Source organism: Dipodomys ordii, unplaced genomic scaffold, assembly GCF_000151885.1.
Source record: "Dipodomys ordii isolate 6190 unplaced genomic scaffold, Dord_2.0 Scaffold130, whole genome shotgun sequence".
In the NCBI taxonomy this organism is placed as follows: domain Eukaryota; kingdom Metazoa; phylum Chordata; class Mammalia; order Rodentia; family Heteromyidae; genus Dipodomys; species Dipodomys ordii.
This window is the reverse complement of record NW_012267346.1, coordinates 3,362,621-3,386,144: the sequence shown is the minus strand read 5'-3', so window position 1 is coordinate 3,386,144 and position 23,524 is coordinate 3,362,621. Positions and strand designations below refer to the sequence as shown.

The following is a 23,524-nucleotide window of genomic DNA, read 5'->3' as shown; positions in this document are numbered from 1 at the left end:
TAAATGACACACTCGCAACTCCAATCCCTAAGTAAGCACTATACAGCCTCCTTTCCAATATATAGTCACTGACCTTCACTCAGCTGTTGAGAAGCTTGATGAAGGAACTCAGAGCCCACTCTAACACATGCAGATAAAAGTAAAAAGATTCTTTGGCCTCCCGAAGCCTATTTACTGGTTATCACGTGGAAAGTGCAGTCTCATTCAAAAGCCACATTTGCAAGATGCTGTGAAGTTCAACCTTTTGATTCTTCAAAGGTCATGAGGCTAGAACGCTGCTGATAATCATGTTCTGTAATCACAATTCAAGGTACCCTTGGCCTCACATCTCCTATCTTTTCCTCTGAAAGTGCATTTGGGAAACAAGGTCTGTACATACACTTGTCATTGGGAAGGTACTATGGTAAAGCAGTGCTCTCCATTTCCAGTGCTTTCTAAACTCCTCACTCCCTCTGAAGGGTATTCACTGATCTTTACTATCCATATGTTTCCTCTTCTATCATTTTTCCCACCTCAGATAGCTTTCCTCTGCGAACGCAGAGCCACTAAAAGTTTATTAGATATTTTCTAGGTTATTCCCAACTATTGTTCAATGCCCAATTCAAGACATGTATCCTTCAGAACTACTCCATTGACCCTTTAGACCCTCATTAATGTGGGGTTGCTTGTGTACCTCTGCCTTTGTGCCCTGTTTTAAATTTGTGTGAGTCTCATCTCTCACAGTTATTCATAGCTGACATGTGTTTGTAAGACTCTCTGTAAGATTAAGATTTTCTGCAGAACTCACATCACTTTCCGCAATGCCAAATAAAATTTCATGCTTGTTCCCATTTAGTTGGGGACTAAGAAAGAGGCAATGGGCAAGGGATACAACTAAATGATGAAGTGTGCTTAGTATATGTGAGGAGCTGTGTTCAAAGAAGAAAAGAGGAAAAGGGAAAAGAGGAGACTGAGGGAGGAGAGGAAAATGAAAAGAAAAAGGACATAGGCCTGTCTTATGCTGATTTTGTATAAATATCTTTCCAGTCCAAACATTAAACAAGAGCGCCCATATAATTCATTCAGAAAGTTTAGATATTCTGTTATAGAGAACAGTGATCCACTGTTACAATGGTACAGCCATTGAGAAGCTCCATGTAAGTTATTTGTAACATTCTAGGAAAATTGTTTCTGTTCTTATTTGAACTTGCATTAGAAAAAGTTGTATACTAACATTTGGCAAAAAGAATGTATAATTTAGTTATATTGATATATATTGTGCTTCCTAAATACTTAACCATTCTTAATGATACCTACTACCTATCATTTTGTGTCTTATTCAAGTTTTCTGTGTATTTCTGTTTTCAATATGAATGCCACAAACTAGCATGGACTTTTGAATGACTATTATTTTAGGACCACAGGCTACAGGACACAGAAGCCAGAATCCATCTCATTTTCTTGGCATCTTAATTACTCTTTTAAAAATCATGTTCCACATTTTGTATGAGATGTACAATATAAATCAAATGCTAACAATCCTTCCAGAGTATGTCAAATCCAAGGAAATTGAGGAACCTGAGGAAATTTAGGACTGGTGCACTTTGAAAGAAAAAAAAAACACAACAACAATGACGAGACTCTGTTGATTATGTCAAATTCCCTTGTAGATGCTAAGAAAGAAGAGCCATTGTAATGGCTCATATCTAAGTCCAGTGATAAACTCTCTAACTTGAAATTTTGCTTCTTGACCTGAAAGTTGTGAAGCATCAAGTAAAATTTGTGCCTTTCTCCAAATTCTAATATTACCCCTTTTTTTTTCATCTATCATTCTCGGTGGAAATTTTCAATCACCACAAAGGTGGAGAAAAAGAGTGTGGCATAAGTTGACTTCTTAGTCATATTTCCTGAGGTTGCCATTTTGGTATATTTAAACTATTTACTTCTGGCAACGGTTAAGTAATTATAGTTTGTGAAGCACTGTTCTTGTTTTCCATTTTGGTAGGACTCCTTGGTGTACTGTCCCACAAAAGGGAGTTTTTGAATACCTGTCACTAATTAGTAAAGAGCTGATGAACTTATTGAATACTCAACTCTTCTCATTGCTCTTGAAATCAAAAGTGAGCAAGCTCAGATCAGAAAAGTATAGTAAACTGCCATTAACATTATACGCTCTTACTAACATGGTCCTGTTGCTGACCACATTCATATCAGTGATAATGTCACCCCTGCACTCAATCCTGAACACCTAACACCATAGCTACTTGCTATGACCCAGAACAAATGACATACTGAAGGATCCCAGAAATTGGCAAACCAATGTCAATAGCTGGAGAGAGTCCTGGGTCCTGTTGCTTCTATGGGTCCAGTATGTCTGCTCCTCATATGCAACATGAATAAGTTGCTCGGCTTAGAAATAGCATAACCGCCTCTTCCTTCCTCTTATTTCACAAGAGACTGGTAACAAATCCTCTCTTATTTCTTGGCTTTGCCACTTGAATCTTTCCCCCTCTCTGCCTCTCCAACACTCTTGGCTTCACTTTGCCCATCGCTCAGCCTCCCCACTGAAAAGTCCAACTGCTCACACAATCCGCTCTCCAGGCTGCTGCCAAACCTGGCTCCAGAGCCCAGATCTTATCACTGGACGGCAGTGTCCCCATATCCCTAATTTCACTTCCCACGGTTTTGGTGACCCAATGGCCAACTGTGTTCAAAAGATATTAAATGGAAAATTCCAGAAATAAACAATTCCTAAGGTTTTCAATTTCATGCTGTTCTGCATAGTGTGATGAAATCTTGTGCTGTCTCACTCCATGCTGAGTGAAAGAGGACGATGCTGGTAGTTCTGCCATGCCAAAGATGAACAGTCAAGTGGGGAAAAGGTGAAAGTTCCCCATTAGGCATCAAACGCCAGGATTGCTACAATTTGCACAACATTAAGGTGTTTGGAGGGAAAGATCACTTACATAACTTTTCTTATAGTATGTTGTTGTAACTGTGCTGTGTTATGAGCCGTTACTACTGTGAACATCTTACAGTAATTCATTAATAAAGGAAGCGTGATCATAGGCATTTATAGATGGAGACACAGAAGTTGGTACTATCTGCTTCAGGCATGTGCTAGTTTTAGGTCTTGCAACATGTTTCCCACAGTGAAAGAATCCATCGATGACAATGAGATGTGATTGAAACTATTGTGAATGAGGAAGTGGAAATGGGAAACGCATGTCAATGAATTCTAGACTGTGACTTCACTATTCTTCCCCTTTGGTTACAAATGGAGAAGAATAAAGAGATACAGAGAAAGCAAATGTGAGGAAATCACAAAAGGTCAAGATGAACATTCCACCATTGTCTCTTTCTGGGCTTGCTTGGCTTGTTTGTATTTGGGGGACTTGATTTTTGTAAATACAATTTGACTTTTAATCATTAAAAATGATCCTCAAAGCACGTGATGTTAGGCATTGCCAAGTTATACTGCTGTACTTCATTCCTGCTTGAAAGACCACATTTTAAAACATTACTAATGTCAAACTGAAGAACATTTAATGATTGAGGAGATTGTTTTTTAGGCAGTTATAAAGACAGAAATAAATGATATTTTTAATCTCCAGTTTGCTGTAAACTGATAAGATAGGAATATGAATTTAAAAGAATAATATAAAGTAACTGCATCTGCTTATCATAACCACATGCCAACAACCCAACTTTATGTTTCATTTTGATGTTACATGTGGAACAAATCATCTAGATTATAAACCCTCCTTATTAACATAAATTTACTCTGGCTAACTTTTGAGAACATGACACCACACAACGACGACTTTTTTTTTTTACAAAGTTTAGTAACAATTCTCAAATGCTCTTTTCTAAAAAAGTTGAACATTTCTGAATAAATGAGGATATCTGAAAATTTGTAAGATGATATTGTAACTATTGGGTTGTTTAATGACTTCTCACATACACACATACAGAATAGTCATTTGGGAAAGACTTCTGCCATGCACTTGCCCACAGTAAGGAATTTCCACTTTAGATTATGTCCTTAAGAAACTTGGTAGCTCATGCTTGTAATCCTAGCTACTCAAAAGGCTAAGATCTAAGGATCACAGTTCCAAGCCAGCCCAAGTAGGAAAGTCTGTAAGACTCTTACCTCCAATAAACTACCCAGAAAAAGCCAGATGTGGCACTGTGGCTCAAGTGGTAGAGTGCTAGCCTTGGGCAAAAGAAGCCCAGGAACAGAGACCAGGTCCCCAAGATTGGCAAAAAAGAAAAAAGAAAAAAAGACTCATATTTCATCCAGGAAGAGAGACTAAATACAAATGGCACAGCTCCTTTGCAATAAAGAGTGTAAGAGAAAACAGAAGAACCACAGAGCTTCAGAAGAGAAAAACCATGATGTTATCCAAGAATGTAAATAGATCAAAGAAGATTCTCTCAAGAAAGGGACGCTTACAGACTAAATGAATGAGAATTCTCAACTGCTAAATTTCTTTCCTGAAATGACTCTAATCAATTTGTTTCCAGAATTAACATTGATTGAACAACTACTCTGTGTTAAAGAATGCACAAATGTTATCTCTAGGCTTTGAAACAAACCTGCAGTGATGGTCTGGTGCTAACTGATTAGAAAGGAACTCAGCGCCTCTGTTACAACATTCCCAAGAGTCATTAATTCCAACTAAACATTAGTAAACCCAAATCCTATTCATGTCAACAAAAGCTAATCACACCAAGAAGATGACAGTCATAATAAGAACCATCAAGGGTCAAAATCATTACATATTTTGAATATGAATGTGGTTAAATATGACAAAGGTTTACAAATTCCAGGACACAAATTAAGTTGACCAGCCATGAAAGCAAAAGGTTGAGAATGTCAAGAACTTGAGCATACATTTATACTGACCCTGAATACCGGAATTATGCAATGGTTCCTTTTAAAACTAAATTATGACAAGGCAGTCTTGTTTGAAAATAGGTATTCACATTTCTACAGCAATGTTTCTCAAAGTGAGATCCAAGGACTCATTTATAATACAACAAGAGACAAAACAGGGTAATGGCAAAGTAAGAGAACACGTGCTGAGCATGTGCAAAAATCTCTGTTCAACTCTTAGTGCCACTCGTACATACAAAAACACCAAGAACTCCACCCCCAAAGACTCATTCAGGTTTGTAGGGCCCTTACAATCTGAATTCTTAGCCAGACACCATCTCATTTCCAACTGAGAACTGATGTTTATATCTAATTTTTAGAGCTCTTCTTCTAGCATGTCTTCCTTCATTTGCTTCCCCCTTGACTTCTTGCTTACTGGGATGTATTTTTCCCAATAACAATTACTTTCCCATATCCTCCCAATGTTTTGTGTGTCACACTAAATTAAACAAACAAACAAAAACATGGCTTTGAAAACACTGAAAAGATACCACTGAAAAGGAGGCTTTAAGAAACAATAAAATTTTTATAACTCTTGGTTTTGTCATCCAGCTCAAGTCAGTGAAAGGCACTGGCAGTGACTTAGGGTCTGTGGTAAGCAAGATCATGGCCTTCCAAAAGTTTTAGACATCTGAGCCAGGTACCATGGCTCACATCTATAATTCTAACTACTCAGAACTAGGAGGAAGATCTTGGTTCAAAGGGAGCCCAGGCTGAAAAACCCATTGGCTGTCTCTAAGTAACTAGAAATATGCTGGACTAGAGATATTCCTCAAGTGGTAGAGTGACAGACATGAGTAAAAAAGCTGACCAAGAGAACATGGCCCAGTGCTCAGTCTTTGGTACCAACACACATAACACACACACACACACACACACACACACACACACACAGATCCATATCAAAATTCTCAGAACCTGTAACCCCTTCCCCAGCACAAAGAATAGCCAGGTGGGATTCAGTAAGGATCCTGGGTGGAAATAGTATCCTGGATGATACAGGTAGCTAAACTAACCCTAAGGGTGCATAGGAATGGAAGAAGAAAGAGAACTCTCGGGAGGAGAAATGTTATCTTTTTTGGTTTGAAGAGAAAGGAAGGAGTCACAATGTACCAATGGCCTTTTTTCCATGCTGGAAAATGTCATGGATTCTCTTCTGGAGATCCAAAAAAAAATGCATGCCTGAGGATTTCAGCCTGGTGAGATCAGTGTTGGCTTTCTGACCTACAGAACCATGGGTAATAAATGTGGTCATTTTTAAGCCAATGTGTCAGTGACAAATGGTTACAGCAGCAACTGAAAACAAATATGTGTTCTTTGAAGACATTCAACACTCTGGTCACTTCTAACACAAAGGCCATGGATAGCCTGGTTGTCCACACTTGAATAAGTCTTCCCAAGTGAGTAGAGACAGAATCCCAGCTATCTGTGTAAGTTCTCTTACAAGCAACCTTGGCTCTCTCCATCTCTCTCTCTACCAAGCTTTTCCATACTCCCACCATTCATCAAAGGTGACTGGATTATCACTTTAGAAAGGAAGAGAGGGCCAAGATTGAAGGCAAGGTTGCTTCACTTTAGCACTACTGACCTTTCGGGTCACATAGTTTTTAGTTGTGGAGGACTGTCATGGCTCCTGTAATCCATTCAGCAGCATCACTGGTTTCTATTGACCAGGTGCCGGTCTCACCACCCAGTTAGGACAACCAAAATGTTTCCAAGCATTGACATGTGTCCCATAGGGGCAAAATGGTCCTGTTGAGATCCGCTGGTCTAAGACAGATGCCAACTCACTCAGAGCTGTCCACTGTGTTCCATCCCAAGGGAAGAAACACTTTAACTATGTGCATACAGGCTGAGTCCTATCTGAAATGCTTGGGGCCATATGTGCTTCATATTTCAGAGTTTGGGGGGATTTTAGAATATCTATATCTAAATAACTATATAATATAATTATATATGTACATATACATCATTATATATTGTGTATATAATTACAATATATACTATGTTATATAACATCCAATTATATATAATAATGCATATAATTACATATTATATTCAATGTGTCATATATACATAATCTGCATATCATATATACACACATACACAAATATACATAGCCTGAAGATTCTTTCCTGTAATATTTCTAATGATATTCTTCATGGAATAAAGTTTCACAGTATGAGATTTTTCTACTTATCGCATGTTGGTGTTCAGAAAGTTTCAAATTTGGGAGCAATTCAGATATATATATATATATATATATATATATATACACATGTATGTGCACACACACATACACACATTTAAATTACAGCTGATCTCACTGAAATGCATTTCCCAAGAATTCAGTCTGTTTGGCATTTCGAAATAGCTCTAAGTCAAAATTCAAGCACAGGCTTTTTTGTTTTTTAATGGCCTGGCTCCCTGTATTCCCAGCTACAGGCAATAGAAACATGGCTAGCTGTCCACAGCTGCCTAGCCCAGGCCTGTGAAGGAATGTGGCTGGCTGTCTACAGTGGTCCTAGCCCAAACCTGTGCCGCGGAGGCCCACACTTCCTAAGTGGTTGTTACAAAGAACTCTCTCCAGCTTGCTACAACTTTATTTCCGAGACTCCACTAATAAAAAATCCTTTCAATTGGAAGGTTCAGCACAGTGTAACTAAACAGGCCGAGGACTGACAGAAAGCCTGGCTCTGAGGACAGAGCAGATGTTTTGGAAGCAGATCCTGGGAAATGGCCACTGTCCTGAACTAGGAAATTAATGCTACTAAAGAAACAGATTCTTTCCTCAGTGAGTTCTCTCCAAGAAAATGACTTAAAGATGTTAAAAGGCCTTGTTCTAAGCAGTTATGAATTCTGCTCAGACTTTCAATTTCAAAATGACAAACCAGGAAAGCAGTCAAATGGAAACATAATCTCCTGTTTTTACTGAAGTCGTAAGCAAAACTACAGTTTCCAAGACTAACTGTTAAGTTCATCCACTCACAATCAGCCTAGTCAAGAGCTACACAGAGTGGAGTTCTGATGAGTCTAGATGGATATAGCTTATGAGTTGCAGAGATTAGTGACTGTGAAGAATGTTCTAGAAGTGGTAGAATACATCCCTGGCAACTCGAAGTAGCTGATTTTTTTTTTAACAGAACAACTTCCCTGCAGCCACTGGAGATTAATCCTCAGTTAGCCACCACCATATTAATTAATGCTAATACTATAATTACACATTTGCTCTCAGAAATCTTTCCCCAATCAAACAATATTCTCATAAAGTCTGAAAATAATGTCGCATGACTGTGAAGAACTGAGGACTAAGATTTTAAACCAAACATCCTCGGGTAAGGATTTCCCACCTTTTCCTTCAGTCATTTTGCAACATAAACAAAACCAAAGGGAACTACTAAGCAATGGTACTGGCCTTACAAAGCAGTCATTGTGAAGGTCAGCATAAACACAGGTAACACCACAACACCTGTGTCCCCATCACGCATCACCAAAGTGAGACATCCATCGCATAGGTAAGTATGGGTGAGTTTGAGATTTGGGGAAAATACAGACAAGGTAAGATTTCTAAAAGAGTTTAAAAACCTACATTTGCCCCTTATATATGTTTGATTGGAAATACCATGGAGAAGAAGGCCCTTATGGATTGAGCTACATGTTTTAAATCCCAGTCAGATTGAAGATCCTATAACTTTTGACTTGCAAAGTGCCTTGGATATACAACATACTTGTATAAAAATAATAGACAAAGTAGCTTTTATTTCAAAACCCACAAGTGACAGTATATGAAAACCCATTCACAGTGATACTCACTCCAGTTTCATGTTCTTTTAGCTCTCAGAGAAATGGAAATACTTTATTTCTTCATCTTATTCACCATTTACTGAGTGGTTAGTTGGGCTAAGACCAGAGGATGTGCATGAGTAAATTATGGCCCTTGTACTTTCTATATTTTGGGGGGAATAATGAACAGATCCAGGCATGCCAGGTCTATGGAAGAGAACAACTTTACAAGTGGCAAGGTGGATATATATTTTTCTATAAAAAGCTCATAATGTTAGGTATTCTGTCCTGATTCCAAGCTCACAAATTATATTTATGGTTGTGGTGATCAAAGAATTTTAGTATGATTGTTTCTGGTTGGAAACCTCTCCTTACCGAATCTAACGCCAAAATGGGCTTCTTTCTGGAATGTTCAGTGGACAAAGTTCTACATTACCATAAAAACTTGATTTTCTTCTATTTCATTACAAGATGTTGAGGGTTAATATGCTCATTTTCTCCCACATTCAAAGCATTCTTTACAACATTTTGTAATTGTTTTTTCTTTTGATGCTAGGGTTTGGGACTTGAACTCAGGGCCTGGGCATTGTTCTTTACTTTTTCCGCTCAAGGCTGGTGCTCTATCACTTGAGCCATATCTCCACTTCTGGTTTTCAGGGGGTTACTTATAATTAGAGTCTTGCACTTTCCTGCCCAGGCTGACTTTGAGCCACAACGTTCTGATCTCAGCCTCCTCAGTAGCTAGGCTTGCAGGTGTGAGCCACCAGCACCTGGCTTTTTGCAATGTTTTGTAAGAACTGAGTGTTTTATCTCACATTTTATTTTTCACTTGCTAGTTAACTAAAAAGAAAAGAAATTAATGAGTAATGTCTGAGTGGCCACAGGAAGCAATGTACCTTGAGAAATTGATTAAGGAACAAGAGGTTTCCCTGGTCCCTAAAAGAACTTTCCAACCTTGGTCTGGGCGACAAACTTGTAAACCAACATGGCTTCATGAATCAAGGAGAGGGTACCTGGAGCTAGGCACCAAACAGTTGGAGCAAAGGCATTCATTATGCATGCTCTGGGGAGGGGAAGGGTTCTGATTCTATATCCCTTTCCCCAGAATGAGTGCTACTTTAAAATCCCACCTTGATAAGAGGGCAAGGAGGAACATAACCCTTACCCAGGTTAATTTTTAAAGTCCAATATGCAACCATGTTTGCTTTTAACAGGTTGATGAAGTCATTCTTAATTGGCCCTTAGCTTACTTCTTCTCTGCAGGTCCATTCTTAGGTCTGCCTTGATCTCTAGTAGTTTCACCACACACACACACACACACACACACACACACACACAGAGGCAAAAAAAAAACCTGTATCATAGGATTTTTTTCACAATTCCTGTTTATTTTATCCTCATTTTACTAATATATTGGCCAATAGTCTGTTGAAGTTTATTATTCTTCTAGATTTATTCTGAACATTTGTCCATTCAAGCAGCTAATCCTTATTGAAGCAGCTTCAAAATGTCTACATGTATTTGCTTTTCACTAGATGACTAATTATGAACGAAAGCAAGAGGCGATTGATGAGATTTAGATATAATTGTCCATGACTCTCTATTACTGTGCTTAATTCATTCTGTGTCTTAATCAGCCACTATACTTATTTTAGAGGTTTACAGTACACTTTAAAATTGGCACTGTAATTTTTTTTTAAATGAAGTGGTTGTCTGGAAAGAATTTGGCACATGTGTAAGTTTTTTTTTTTTCTGGAAACTTTTATCAGTGGCTGTTTGCCTAAAAAAGAAATGCTGCTCTAGCCAAATGCTTTAAAAAAAATCTCCTAAATTATAGCAATAATTCCAAGTGAATCCCTCTTTTGCAACTATTTTAACAACATAGTGAGAGGGGAGAAAAAGTTTTCCAACTCATTTAACTTCCCACTCAGAACTGGTAGCGATAAGGTGGATAAATAAATGACCTGAGGTAAATATGCAGGCTCTCTACTCCTGCTGTGACAAAGATAGGGATGAAATGGTTAGTACAATGTCAAGACTCCAGTTACTTTCAGGATTTTCACAGACTTTTCCCTCATCATTTGTGCTCTTGAGTACTTAGTTTCATTTCTTTGATGGTGAGAAAACATGTTTCCATCGATCTTAACTTAGTCTTCACCAAGAGGATATTATTGGTAGTTTATGTAAATCTTATTTTAAACTCTTTCTACCAATGCAGTGTCATATACTGCCCTATACATCACTATCATTTTCTCCCTATAGTATATTGGCCTTGAAGCTAGAATGTTTCTGTCTTCTTTACAGATAGTTTGACATGCTCTGTGATTATCTTTTGGCCACTGTACTTTCCCAGGTAAAAATGGGAAAGCAAGACAGGTGCCAGTCGTTCACGCCTGTAATCCTAGCTACTCAGGAGTCTGAGATCTGAGGATCACGGTTCAAAGCCAGCCCGGGCAAGAAAAGTCCAAGAGACTCTTATCTCCAATATACCATTCAGAAATCCAGAAGTGGCACTGTGGCTCAAGTGGTAGAGTGCTAGCCTTGAGCTGAAGAGCTTGAGGGACAGCACCCAGGCCCATAATTCAAGTCCCATGACCAACAAAAAAAGGGGGGGGGAGGAGCAGAGAGGGAAAACTGAGTAGGCACCTAGGATAGGGAATACAGATATATTTTTTATAGAATACTGTGTTACGTTTACTAACAGATCTGAGTATTCATCATACTGGTAATTTTCAGATTTGAATGTCAGTAGACAGCATTACCTTAATTTCACACATGCAAAAAAAGTGAGGAATTTATCAAAAGGAAGAGAGAAAAAAAGGAAAGATGGATGGATGATGGACAGCAAGGAAAGAAAGGAAGGATTAAAGAAGAAATTCTGTTCTGTTTCATATGGAAGATTATATTCAAAAGTTTTGTAAAAGTCAAATACTGTTCAAACTGTAACTTGGAAATTTCTCTTGGCTTCCTCATGAAATACTAGAAAAATGATTTGGTATATCTAACTCTTCATAATCAATAGTCATGTACACTGAAGTCTAGAAATTACTAAGACTCCTAGAAAGAATTCAGCGGAAGTCTACATGTAAATATCTGTGCATTCGAGCCATTCCTTATTAATATGCAGCATTGAAATCCTAGTGTTGAACAGGCTTAGATAAAAACCAGTAAAGTGTTCTTTGCTTGGCAAGTTTTCCTTCACTTAGTGCTAACATTAAACTGGCTCTTCATTTGTTTGTTTGTTTGGTTGGTTGGTCAGTCTGGTGTTTTGTGTTTCTTTTCTAGTTGCTATGGATCAAATGCAAGGCTCCATGCATACAAATCAAGGACTCTACCCCTAACTGTACCCACAGCTCAATGATGTTTTCTTTTTTCAACATTATTACATTTTAATAAATTTATCATTATTTTAGTCAAAAGAATTATAGTATCTTCTCTTGAGTTCTTAGTGTTATAAAAGCTAAGAACAGCTTTTAAAAAGATGTTTCAGTGGAGGGAAGGGATAGTGGGAGAAGGAGGAGGTAACAATGCTCGACAGGAAATGTACTCATTACCTTACTCATGTAACTGTAACCCCTCTGTACAGCATCCTTACAATAAAATAAAATTAAAAAAAGAAGTTGCTATATTATCTACTTTAAAAAATTAAAGCAAACAGTTAAGTAAGTATGAACAATTTCCCCAAGGCCCAATATATTTTGTTCTTCCTTTTTCTTCCTTTCCTTTTCTGGTGGTCTCCTCTATTCACACTGATGGTAAAACTCTCTAAAGATAGGTAAAAATGAAGCCAGGCACTAGTGGTTCATGTTTATAATCCTAGCTCTGGAGGCTAAGATCTGAGGATCAGGGTTCCAAGCCAGCCTCAGGAAAGTCTAGGAGACTTTTATCATCAATTATCTACTAAAAAGCCAGAAGAAGAGTTATGACTCAAGCGGTAGAGTACTAGCTTTAAGCAAAACAAAAGCTCAGAGGCAGTGCTCAGGCCCTGAGTTCAAACCCCAAGACTGGCTCCAAAAAAAAAAAAAAGGAATACATAAAACTGTAAGTACAGAAGCATCTAGATAGAGGATCCAGGACATAGCCTCAGGCAGTCACAAAAAAACTGAGTGACTACCTCAACATCTACTGCCTCTAGAAGCCCCAGAAAGACCCCCTAGTCCCAAAATACCTCCTTCTGCTCTTTCCTGATCTCTGCTTTCCTATTTTAATCTATGGTATTCAGGGCTCCAAAATAAAATTCACAGCACTATACTTTTTCAGCTTCTTCTACTAAAATATATATTAGAATTAGTCATTGGAAGACTCACCCACTAGAACACAGACATGACCATGTGTTTTCTAGGCATAGGATCCTTCCCAGGGAAAAGGATGCAGGACAGCTCTGATGCAGGGCCGGGGGTGAGGGGTCACCTACAAGAGTAGGGGACAGGTTCCAGGAAGCATAAAAAGCTGGTGGCTCTCCTGCCTTCCAGGGATTTCAGCTTCAAAAGAAATAAGTCCCATTGATGGATGTTAGTCACTGGCATTTCACAAGGCAGCCCGCATGCCACTTAATACTCAATCAGTCAGAAAGAATACTTAGCACATTACCATGAATGTGGGGTGTGGAATGTGCCAAAGGTATCTTTCTGTCTGTTCGTCTGTTTGTCTGTCTGTCTCTCTCTCTCCCTCTTTCACACACACACACACACAACTGAACTGGTGTTTGCCTAAAGAAACAATCCATTTCACTATTTTTAGAAAGCACAACATTCCATCATTCATCATTGCTTTTTAGGAATGGTTGGAATTATTATATGAATGGGAGGCAAGCTTCTAAAGAATGAGTGATTTCATTTTTTAAAAAGAGAGAAATCAATGACAGAACAGGAATTATGGAAGGGGACAGGGGAGCAGGAAGGATGTACAGCTAGGGGGAAATGTGGCAAATTCCAAACAAAAGGAGACATGACACGTGTTATTTCTCCTCCTTCTCATCTTCCCCCTCCCCTTGGGACAGGGCTCTCAGGCATCACCTGGTTGTTTTCTATGTACTTCATCACTACCTTCAGTCTCCCTCTGTGCCTCTCAGCTGGACATTCTGGAAGGGAAAGGTGTCACTGAGGACAAGGAAGCTAGAATCTGAGTCAATCAACAATGCCCCTGAAGGGAGACACTCAGTCCTGCTGCAGTCTCCACTGTAATTCTATCCTAAGAAACCAGGACACAGGAGCAGTATAGGGTGACACCACGGGGTCACGTGACAGGCCTCATCGCCAAAGCTGTTGCAGTCAGTAGTATTCAGAGGAAAAGAGAAGTTGTAACAAGTGTAACATGCCCATTAAGGAATAGGGAACAAGAGCCAATTAGGATGACACTTTGGCACTTCTACTTCATGCATATGAAAAAGAATCCGCCATCAATGAGCTTTAATATACAGGATTTGTGGGAACACCAACTTCAGTACATCAAAGATGCAGCTACACACCTCCGTGCTTTTTATTCCCATTAGCTCACCCTTGTCTGGATGAAAAGAACTCAGCGAATCAATGGCTTCTGTTGAACTGTTTGTATATTTTCCAGTTCTGATTAGGCCATTAGTCACTGAGCAGATTGCTCAGTAAACTAGAGTAACTGTGATTTTGCAACTTCCCTATAACATGCAAGGGAGCATTTACAGGAAGGCCAAGATGCCAGCACAATGTGCCATGGAGATCATTTGTCAGCAAGTTTCCAAACCATGCACTTTAAATGCCAAGTGAAATATAGGCACGGGGGATTCAGAAGTTGGGGGTGAAAAAAAATACATGATCAAAGTACTAATGTCTAGTCTTCGAAACAGAGTTCTGAAAACGACAGTCACTCTGGGCAACAAATAACTCCCCCCGCCAGCTGCTAATGTCACCTTTCCCCCTTTGCTGTATTTTCTCCAAGAGCCTTGATCTCAGGAAGCAATCAAAGGGAAAGAAGCAGAACTAAATCTCACATGCTTGTCTTGGTTAGTAGCTGTTGGCTTCTAAAACACCCCCGCCCCATGCCTTCCAACATCCAATCGCCACAGACTCCATGCTGAGTCTGACACCCAAAATTCCCCTTCTCCTTTCTGCTATTCTCATTATTCAGCCACAAGATCAGAACAGTCACGTGCTATATAGTATGAGGGTTTCCCATCCAGTGTAATAAAGAACATTAACAGAAGAAAGAAAAGAAACATATGAACATGTTTTGAGTTTTTTTTTCTTTCTTTTTTTTTTTTTGTCAGTCGTGGGGCTTGAACTCTGGGCCTGGGCGCTGTCCCTCAGCTCTTCAGCTCAAGGCTAGCGCTCTACCACTTGAGCCACAGCGCCACTTCTAGTTTTCTGGAAGTTAACTGGAGATACGAGTCTCACAGACTTACTTGCTGGGGCTGGCTTTGAACGGCAATCCTCAGATTTCAGCCTCCTTAGTAGCTAGGATTACAGGTTTAAGCCACTGGTGCCCCCCTTGAATATGCTTTTTAATTTCTTCCTTTAAGATGCTGAGCCAGTTACCACACACACACACACACACACACTGATAAACAATGACAAACACAAAGTTAGCTTTTTTTCTTCAAGAAAATGTTCACGCATGGCTTCACTCAAAACCTCTCAGCAGGGAAATGAGAGACCTAGAAGTAGAGATCCAAGTGTCCACATTTACTGCACAAGTATTCATGTAAGGAGAAACCTTCTTAGGAGCATTTGATAGTATTTTTCATGGCAAGACTGGTGCTTGTCAGTCTGCTAATCCTCGCTTTCCCACTTCTATTCAAATACTTTATATGTATTTATTTGTTGAGTTATATATTTTCACTGAACTTGAAATGACAGTTATTTTTAAGAGGCTGCCAGCATGGGTCAGGAGGAGGCTCAGAGAACTGGCTCACAGCTGCTCTGGCACAAGGAGACTTGACAGCCAAAAACAACTAGCTAGCGGATAGGATCCAGGTTTCCAAAACATTCAAGAGCAGACATCTTTTGCTTTCTTCCACCTGCCCATTAAAAAAAAAGTTACTTAATAAAGAGACTCCTTTTGTAATACAACCAACTACTTCCTCATATGTTTAGCATGCAAACCTAGCTCTCTCTATTGCCAGTGGAGCTTAAAGCAAGATGTGGTTTCCTTTACCACTGAGTGGGGCAAGGTATGTGGGTATGTTTGTGAGAGAGGGGGTGGGGGGAAGAGAGAAAGAGAGAGGGAGAGAAGAAGAGAAAGAGATGAAGAGTAAAAAAGTGAGAGACACAGAGAGAGAGAACACGCACAAAAAATAGGCCAACATCCAGAAGCATACAACACAACTGCTTTCTAAATGAGCAGCCCTGAGCTTCTCCATTGACAGTCTCCAAAACCAGTTGTGGCTAGTAGGAGAGAGAAGGCAGTTTCTCAGCTTCAGTGCCTTTAAGGTTATTTCAACTTCCTACCTCTGTGAACTGCCCTGCTAGAACTTTTGACACAACCCCTTTCCTTAACATTCCAAAGGCAGAGATGCTCAGAAGAGAAATGGCTCAATTCTCAATAGAGATCTGAAGATGTGTCTTCAGCCCTCCATATTTTGAAGATGCTATTCAAGGGATCTGAGTACCTGAGAGTGTTTCTAACAGACACACGCTTAGATTTAGGTTTGGGACAAACAAACCTTTCACATGAGTCCTTCAAAACAGACCATGTTTTGTATGAAGGTTTAAACCCTATTCTAGCACAAACATGCTTGACAAGTTCTGCCAGGTGAACCAGAGCAGTCTTCTTGGTAAATGTCTCTGCTGCCACCATGAGTATTATCATCTCAACATTCCCACAACTGTTCTACTTCCTCTGCTCCTTTCCTTTCTCCTGCATGAGATGTTATCTGTGCCCAAGTTGCAGGGGCCAGGCTGGGTATCTGGGTGCCAGGGAGCTGTCAACACCTCCAGGGTGAGGGGCATGGTTCATGACTCTTTGGCCCCTTCTTTAGTCTGGCATGATGACAGAAATAGCTATTAAAAAAAAAAAAAACACTTGTCTCTTCCTCAGAGACAGGCCACAGAGTTGGCCTATCCAGCCAAGGCTCATGTTTAAAGGTACAGGAACATCTGGAAATCAGTCCCAAATTTTCAGGAATTTTCATCACTTGTAGCTGCTGGATTTCTTCAAGGGAGAAATAGTGGAAATGGTTGTTGTATTCTGTTACTTCTGTGCCTTTGGAAAGATCTTAAGCTTGTTTGACAGGAAGCAAAATGATGATAAAAATCCACCACCTCCTTCTCATTTTGAAGTTTCTCTTCTGGATACACATTGCTTTCTACTGGCTAAGAATTACTTCCGGGGATTTATGGACACATAGGAGTCAGCAGTGTCCTTGAGATGGTTAAGATTCAATGGTCCTCTGGACAAGATTGCCTAAGAGCTATCCTAACATAGGCTGGGACTCCTTGATCCTAAACGTTCTAGAAAAAAGGACTTTGGGTTTCAGCTATTTTTTTCCAGACTTGGGAATATTAACATGTACATAATGAGATGTCTTAGAGATAGAACCCAAGTCTAAACATGAAATGGATTTGTTTCATATAAACCTTGTACACACAGCCGAAGTCATTTTATAAGGTATCTTTAGTGTATTTGCATTCTGACTTTGACCAGTCACACTCATGGGGCATCATGTCAGTGTTCAAAAGCATTTCAGATTTCGTAGCATTTCAGAATTTGAAATTTTCCAATTGAAGGATGATAACTTGTATAAACTCCCTAGGCCCCGCCCCCCTTCCACCCAAGCCCTTGGCCAATTCAGTAGAAGCCTTGTTAGGAGATCTGGAACTCTCCAGAGGTTTCTGAAGCCACATTTAAAAACCACTACTATAGCCCAACTTCCTTTTTTTTCCTGTGGCCCAGACGACTTAGGTTCCTTGCTGAAAGACACTCAACAGTTAACAACAGACCAGTGACATCAACACTGTTCCCTGGTCCCAGATCAGCGCCTCCTTTATCCATACTCCCTACTTAGCATTTGATAAAATCCCAGTCCTCAGTTTCTGCTAGCATACATGATGTATTATTAGTAGGAATACATAATTGAATTTATTACATAACCTATATATTTTTGGTATCTTATTGGCAAGGTGTTTCCTTTCCTAAATTGGGAACAATTGGTACAACTTCCTTTTCAAAGAACTAAGGATTCTTCATTAATTCATCTTTATATTCTGAAGATGACAGAGGTGTAATGGGACAAGACTGAATGACATTTTTTTAGAGAACCACAGAATTAGCATGTATGTTAACTTCTACACATGTGCATGCATGTACACACACACACATACACACACATACAACCTTTCAACCTCTGCCTCCAGGAATTACTGATTACTTAATAAATGGGGAAGAATTTAATTTCTTTCAGTTATGCCAAGTAAACATGTGTCTTGTGATTTTACTTCCATGAGTAGTACCCCCTGATCACTAATACCACTTATATACTAGTTTGCAATGCATACTGATAGTAGTAAAACTGTGTGGTGCTAAATATCTAATATAAAGGATTTGATTAAATAACCTTGATCTCTCCACTCAACTATTCTCCTGCCTTCACTACTCAGAATGAGTGGGGTGTGGGGCACTGGGTTTTCCCTTTCTGGAGAGACAAGGGAATGAGTAATTGGTGAGGGCACCTAGTGGTTCCCCCGCCTACACACTATGAGGCATTTTGTAGGTTTTGAAAGGTACACACAATTTCTGTATCCACACTACACACACACACACACACACACACGCACACACACATACACAGACACACAGAGCAACATTTAAGTCTATTTGCAGAAAATCCAGTAGTGCTCCCTGTTAGAATGCATTTTCTTTCTTTTTTCTTTCACTGATAAACCATACTTTGTTAAATTTCACTTATATATCTAACATGAAACAGTTACCAGTAATAAACCAAAAGTTAGAAACAAATCAGGGAACTCAATATTTAACTGTAAAAGGTGAAATGTTCTCTAAGTATTATTAGCCTTTCAACGAAATATAATTCAGAAAGCAAAGGTATTTTATTTCTCAATAAATTCTTTTAATAGCAAGAATTGTCAGCATTAGCTCTAACAGTATATTTCTTTTTTATATCACTCTTATACATATAAACTTTTAAAGTGAGACTATTTCCAGGACTATAAACTGTAGGGGATATATGATTCAAGTAATTTTATATATTTTTTTAAAATCCAATAGTTTAAAAGCCTTAATTTAAAGCTGGGCATTGGTGGCTTGCACCTGTAATCCAGCTACTCAGGAACCTGAGACCTGACAGTCACTGTTCAAAGCTAGCCTGAGCAGAAAAGTTTGAGACTCATATCTCCAGTGAACTGCCAAAAAGCCAGAAGTAAAGCTATGGTTCAAGTTGTAGTGCACTAGAGCTTTGAGCACAAAAACTCAAGGATGGCACCCAGGACCAGAACCTGAGTTCAAGCTCCAGAACCAATACATACATACACACACACATACACACATACACACACACACACACACACACACACACACACACACAGAACCTTAATTTTGAATTTCCTTAGTTAAAATTACTGTATTTTTTAAAATTCCTCCATGTATGTATGTAAATTCACAGAAATATAAATTTTAAAATAGTTATATTACCTTTCAGCTTTTCAATAAAGTGTTTTTCAAGGCAAGAGGCCTTGTTATACAGATTATATATTATCATCCCAAAATATGTAACATTGAGTCTGATGTTTAGGAGCAATATTAGACTCTGAAATGCACAATGCATTCCTGTGAGCTTCCAAGCACACTAGAGAAAGTAGACCATCTGAAGTAGAATCTACAAAAGTGCAAAAAACAGAGGTCATTTCAAATCAAGTAATGCACCATAAATTTGTGAATTGTAGCAGTCATTTTCCTAATTAAGACATAAAGTAAAGCATTCATCCAATATTTCAACAGACTATCCTAAGTCTCTGTGAGTGAATATTCACCATGTAAGGTCCCTGCAAGGCATGTGACACACAGACACTGGCAGGAGTGTGTTGGAAAGAATATAGAAAAGGAATAAACTAACACTTTCAGACTTCACTGAAGGGAATATCCATAACCTAGACAGTCACTCAATATTGCCCTCTAGGCTAGAAACAAACAAACAAGCAAAAGATTAAATAATACGTCCTCTTAGGGAACCAGTTTTCCTATCAATAATAAACAGGAAGTCTTTATCACATGTCAAGGCAAGGTGTCTTATAAATCCTACAGATATTAAGTATAACTTTGCTAGTTTTTTTTTCTTTTTTTGTCAGTTGTGGGGCTTGAGCTCTGGGCCTGGCTGTCCCTGAGCTTTTCAGCTCAAATCTAGCACTCTACACTTGAGCCACAGCGCCACTTCCGGTTTTCTGGTAGTTAACTGGAGATAAGGGTCTCATGGACATTCCTGCCCAGGCTGGCTTTGAACCTCGATCCTCAGATTTCAGCCTCCTGAGTAGCTAGGATTACAGGTATGAGCCACCGGTACCCGGCCTGCTAGATATTTTTTAAATGATATAAATGAAGTTAATGCTATAAATGAAGCCAATCAAATAAAAATATTTACTGAGGACTTCCTAAGTGGCAAGGATTAGGTTTCTAAAGTCCCATAAACCTTCAGAGAAAATGATTTGATTTTATAAAGTATTTGCAAAAACAATGTAGTCTTCCAAAATGTATATGGGGCTGTAATCCTATCTGATTTCCTTGACGTCACTGTAAACCTTGGATGGAATTATAGTCTGAAAATGTGAACTGTCAGGGTGTGTTATCCCATTTGCTGGGAGAATCCATGATGAACTTAACTTCTAAATAAATCAATACCAAGCCATTGGCATGTAATTATAACCAGGAAATCAAGCTGTGTGGAGAAATCTTCACCTAAAAGTATAATCTCAGCCAGGCTGAATGGCTCATACCTATAATCCTAACTACTTAGGAGGCTGAGACCTGGGAGACTGTGCTTTAGTACTAGCCTGGGCACCAAAGTCTGTGAAAACTCCATCTCCAATTAACTAGCAAAATGCTGGACTGGGGTTTGGCCCAAGTGGCAGAGTGCCATCTGTGAGTAAAAAAGCCAAGGTACATAGGCCCTGTGTTCAATCCCCTAATACTGACCAAAAAATAAAAAGTATAAACATAAATAAAAGTACCATCTTCATTATTGTAGCTTTATATCTCAATTTACTGTAACAAGTAAAATCCATTTCACAAAACTGAAAACTTTCTTCACCTTGAAAATTTAATTTTCTACTTTTGCCATGAAAAAAAATTTCACAGTGATCTATCTCACCGATGTAATGACAAGATTGTCTAGATGGCACCAGTGAAGTCAAGATTCTTCTAATGCCACCTACATACATCCAAAGCTCAGCTCTAAAATGTATTAAGAGACAGAGGGAAAAAGCCAGGTTCAAGAGTTCTTATGAAATTACTGGCATTTCTTCTACTTCTTTAGGGCAAATCTAACATTTATTGTCATGAAACGTGCCAAAGGGCTTCGTGTCTACGAGTGGAAAACAGCCAAATTTACTTACGGACACTGAATTCAAGGTTGTTATAGAAAAGTTAACTTTGAAACGGACTGAGCATTTCCCCAGGAAAACAAGACAATGACACTATGAATCAGCAATTTTCTACAAGCAGCCTGAAATAAAAGGAAGTAAAATAGAAAACACACACACACACACACACACACACACACACACACAGACCAATGCACAAGCAGTGGAGACAAAAACCACACACAAGTGAATCTGTGTATTTTTCTTTAGAACAGCATGGCTTCTGCGATCTTTTCATTCCTCTACCATACCTAACTTTATTTGGTACTTACAGAGGTTCCCCTAAAGCTCTGTAAAATCATCACTGTTGTCATGGCAACGGAGATTAAACATACCACATACACTTCTCTGCCAGAAATTCTCACCAATGAAATATAAGGCCTATTTCAATTGTACTTTCACGGGGTTGCTTTTAACAGCAGTTGTGTTTCTTCGGTGGATGAACTGAAAGTTAAGGACTTGCTACTAACCTTCCCTCTTCTGTTTATTTTCAAGCTGTGGGGATTTACAATACACTGTATCATAATGGTTACCTTCAGTGAAAAATAAAAACCATATCATCAAGTGACTTTTCTTAAAAAGCCTTTCTAGTCAAGGAAAACAGAACAGAATTAATGCAATGTCTGTCTTGAGTCTTAGTTCTCCCCGACTTGAGAAAACATACTTGGCATACGGAAATGAAGAAAAAAATTCTTCTACCAGCTCTGGGGTTGCAACAATTAAAAAAAAATTGCAGAGTTCTATGCTCAGCATCAGCCTTGAAGGTTCCCCATCAAGGATCTCAAGCTCAATGGCATAAAAGTCCTCATATGGGCCTTCTGCATAGTGCACTGACTAAATTCAGAAAGCTTTCACATTGCAAGCTGGCTAACTTCTCACCAGTTGCAACATCCTGCAATGTAGCCAGCCTGTCTCAATATAACCCTGCTCATAGAAAGTCCAACACCACGCAGGGACTTCTTCGCATGACCACTTTCCAGCTCCATTTTCTTCCTGCTCATTTTTTTTTCAGATTTTTAAATTTTTATTGTAAAAGATGACATACAAAGAGGTTACAATTACGTAAGTCAGATAATGAGTACATTTCCTTTTGAACAGTGTCACACCCTCCCTCCCAGTTTTTCCCCTTCTGACTTCCCTCCCCAACAGGTTGTAAAGTTCATTTCCAACATAGCGTCCAGTGAGTTTCACTGATAAATTGGTTCACCCTCTGCACCACCATTTCTGTGCTTCCCCTCCCCAAATCAGATAAACTAATATACAAGACCAAGGATACAGAAATAAAAAGCAACAGAAGGCAGTAAACTAAAGTAGAAAGAAAAGAAGAAAAAAGAATTTTTAGGAGAGGATCACAGGGCTCAATAGCTATGTGCATATGATCATATAAAATGATGCTTATCAAATGAACTCCAAGAAATGGAAACAAGAGGTTTTTTTTTTTATTGTACTGCCTGCTTTTTTAGAAGTGGGGCTGCCATTGAACACTACCAATGAACAACTTTGCAAAATCAAGTTTAGTATCTTGAGATTCCCATTTAGGATCTATATCTCTGACTGTACCAAAACATGCTTAGATAACACACTCCTTTTCCTAGATACCTTTGTGGAAAGGAAGAACAGAAGTGGATAAGCTTCTGGATAAGAATGTCTGTATATGTATATATGTATATTTTGTATTCATGTTTATATGTATCTATGTGTATATGTATTCATATATATGTATATTTTATATTCGTGTATGTATATGTTTGTATTGTGTGTATATGTATGCTATGTGCATGCACACATATGTTAGGTTGTATGTCTGCCTGGGGGTGTGTGTATATATATATATATGTTAGGCATGTATATGTTTGTGTTATATGTAGGTGTAAGCATGTGTTAGATATGCACACACATCTATGTGTGTGTGCATTATGTGTATTGTGTGGTAGGTATGTATACTGTTTGTATATTATATACATGTACATTGGATGTTTTTATATAGATATTGCATAGATATTGTATGTTGATATTGGATGTTTGTGGTATGGGTATATTTCCACATATATACTGTGTATATATGTCACTCACATATGTATTCCATATGTGTATATTGTAGGTATATGTGTGGTATGTGTATATTGTGAGGTGTATGTCTAATGTGTAAGGTGGTGATTGTGGCGTGTGTATATGTGTGTGTGTGTGTGTGTGTGTGTGTGTGTGTGTGTGTGTATGTTTGGAAACATTGCCTTTCTTATATGCAGCTGGAATTTCCTGTCTG

At 38.8% G+C, this 23,524-nt stretch overlaps 1 protein-coding gene across 1 annotated transcript in view; it reads right to left on the bottom strand.

The window, feature by feature from the left end:
* Positions 1 to 23,524, bottom strand: part of Atxn1 (ataxin 1) — a 402,543-nt gene that overhangs the window by 303,785 nt on the left and 75,234 nt on the right. The window lies entirely within an intron of this gene.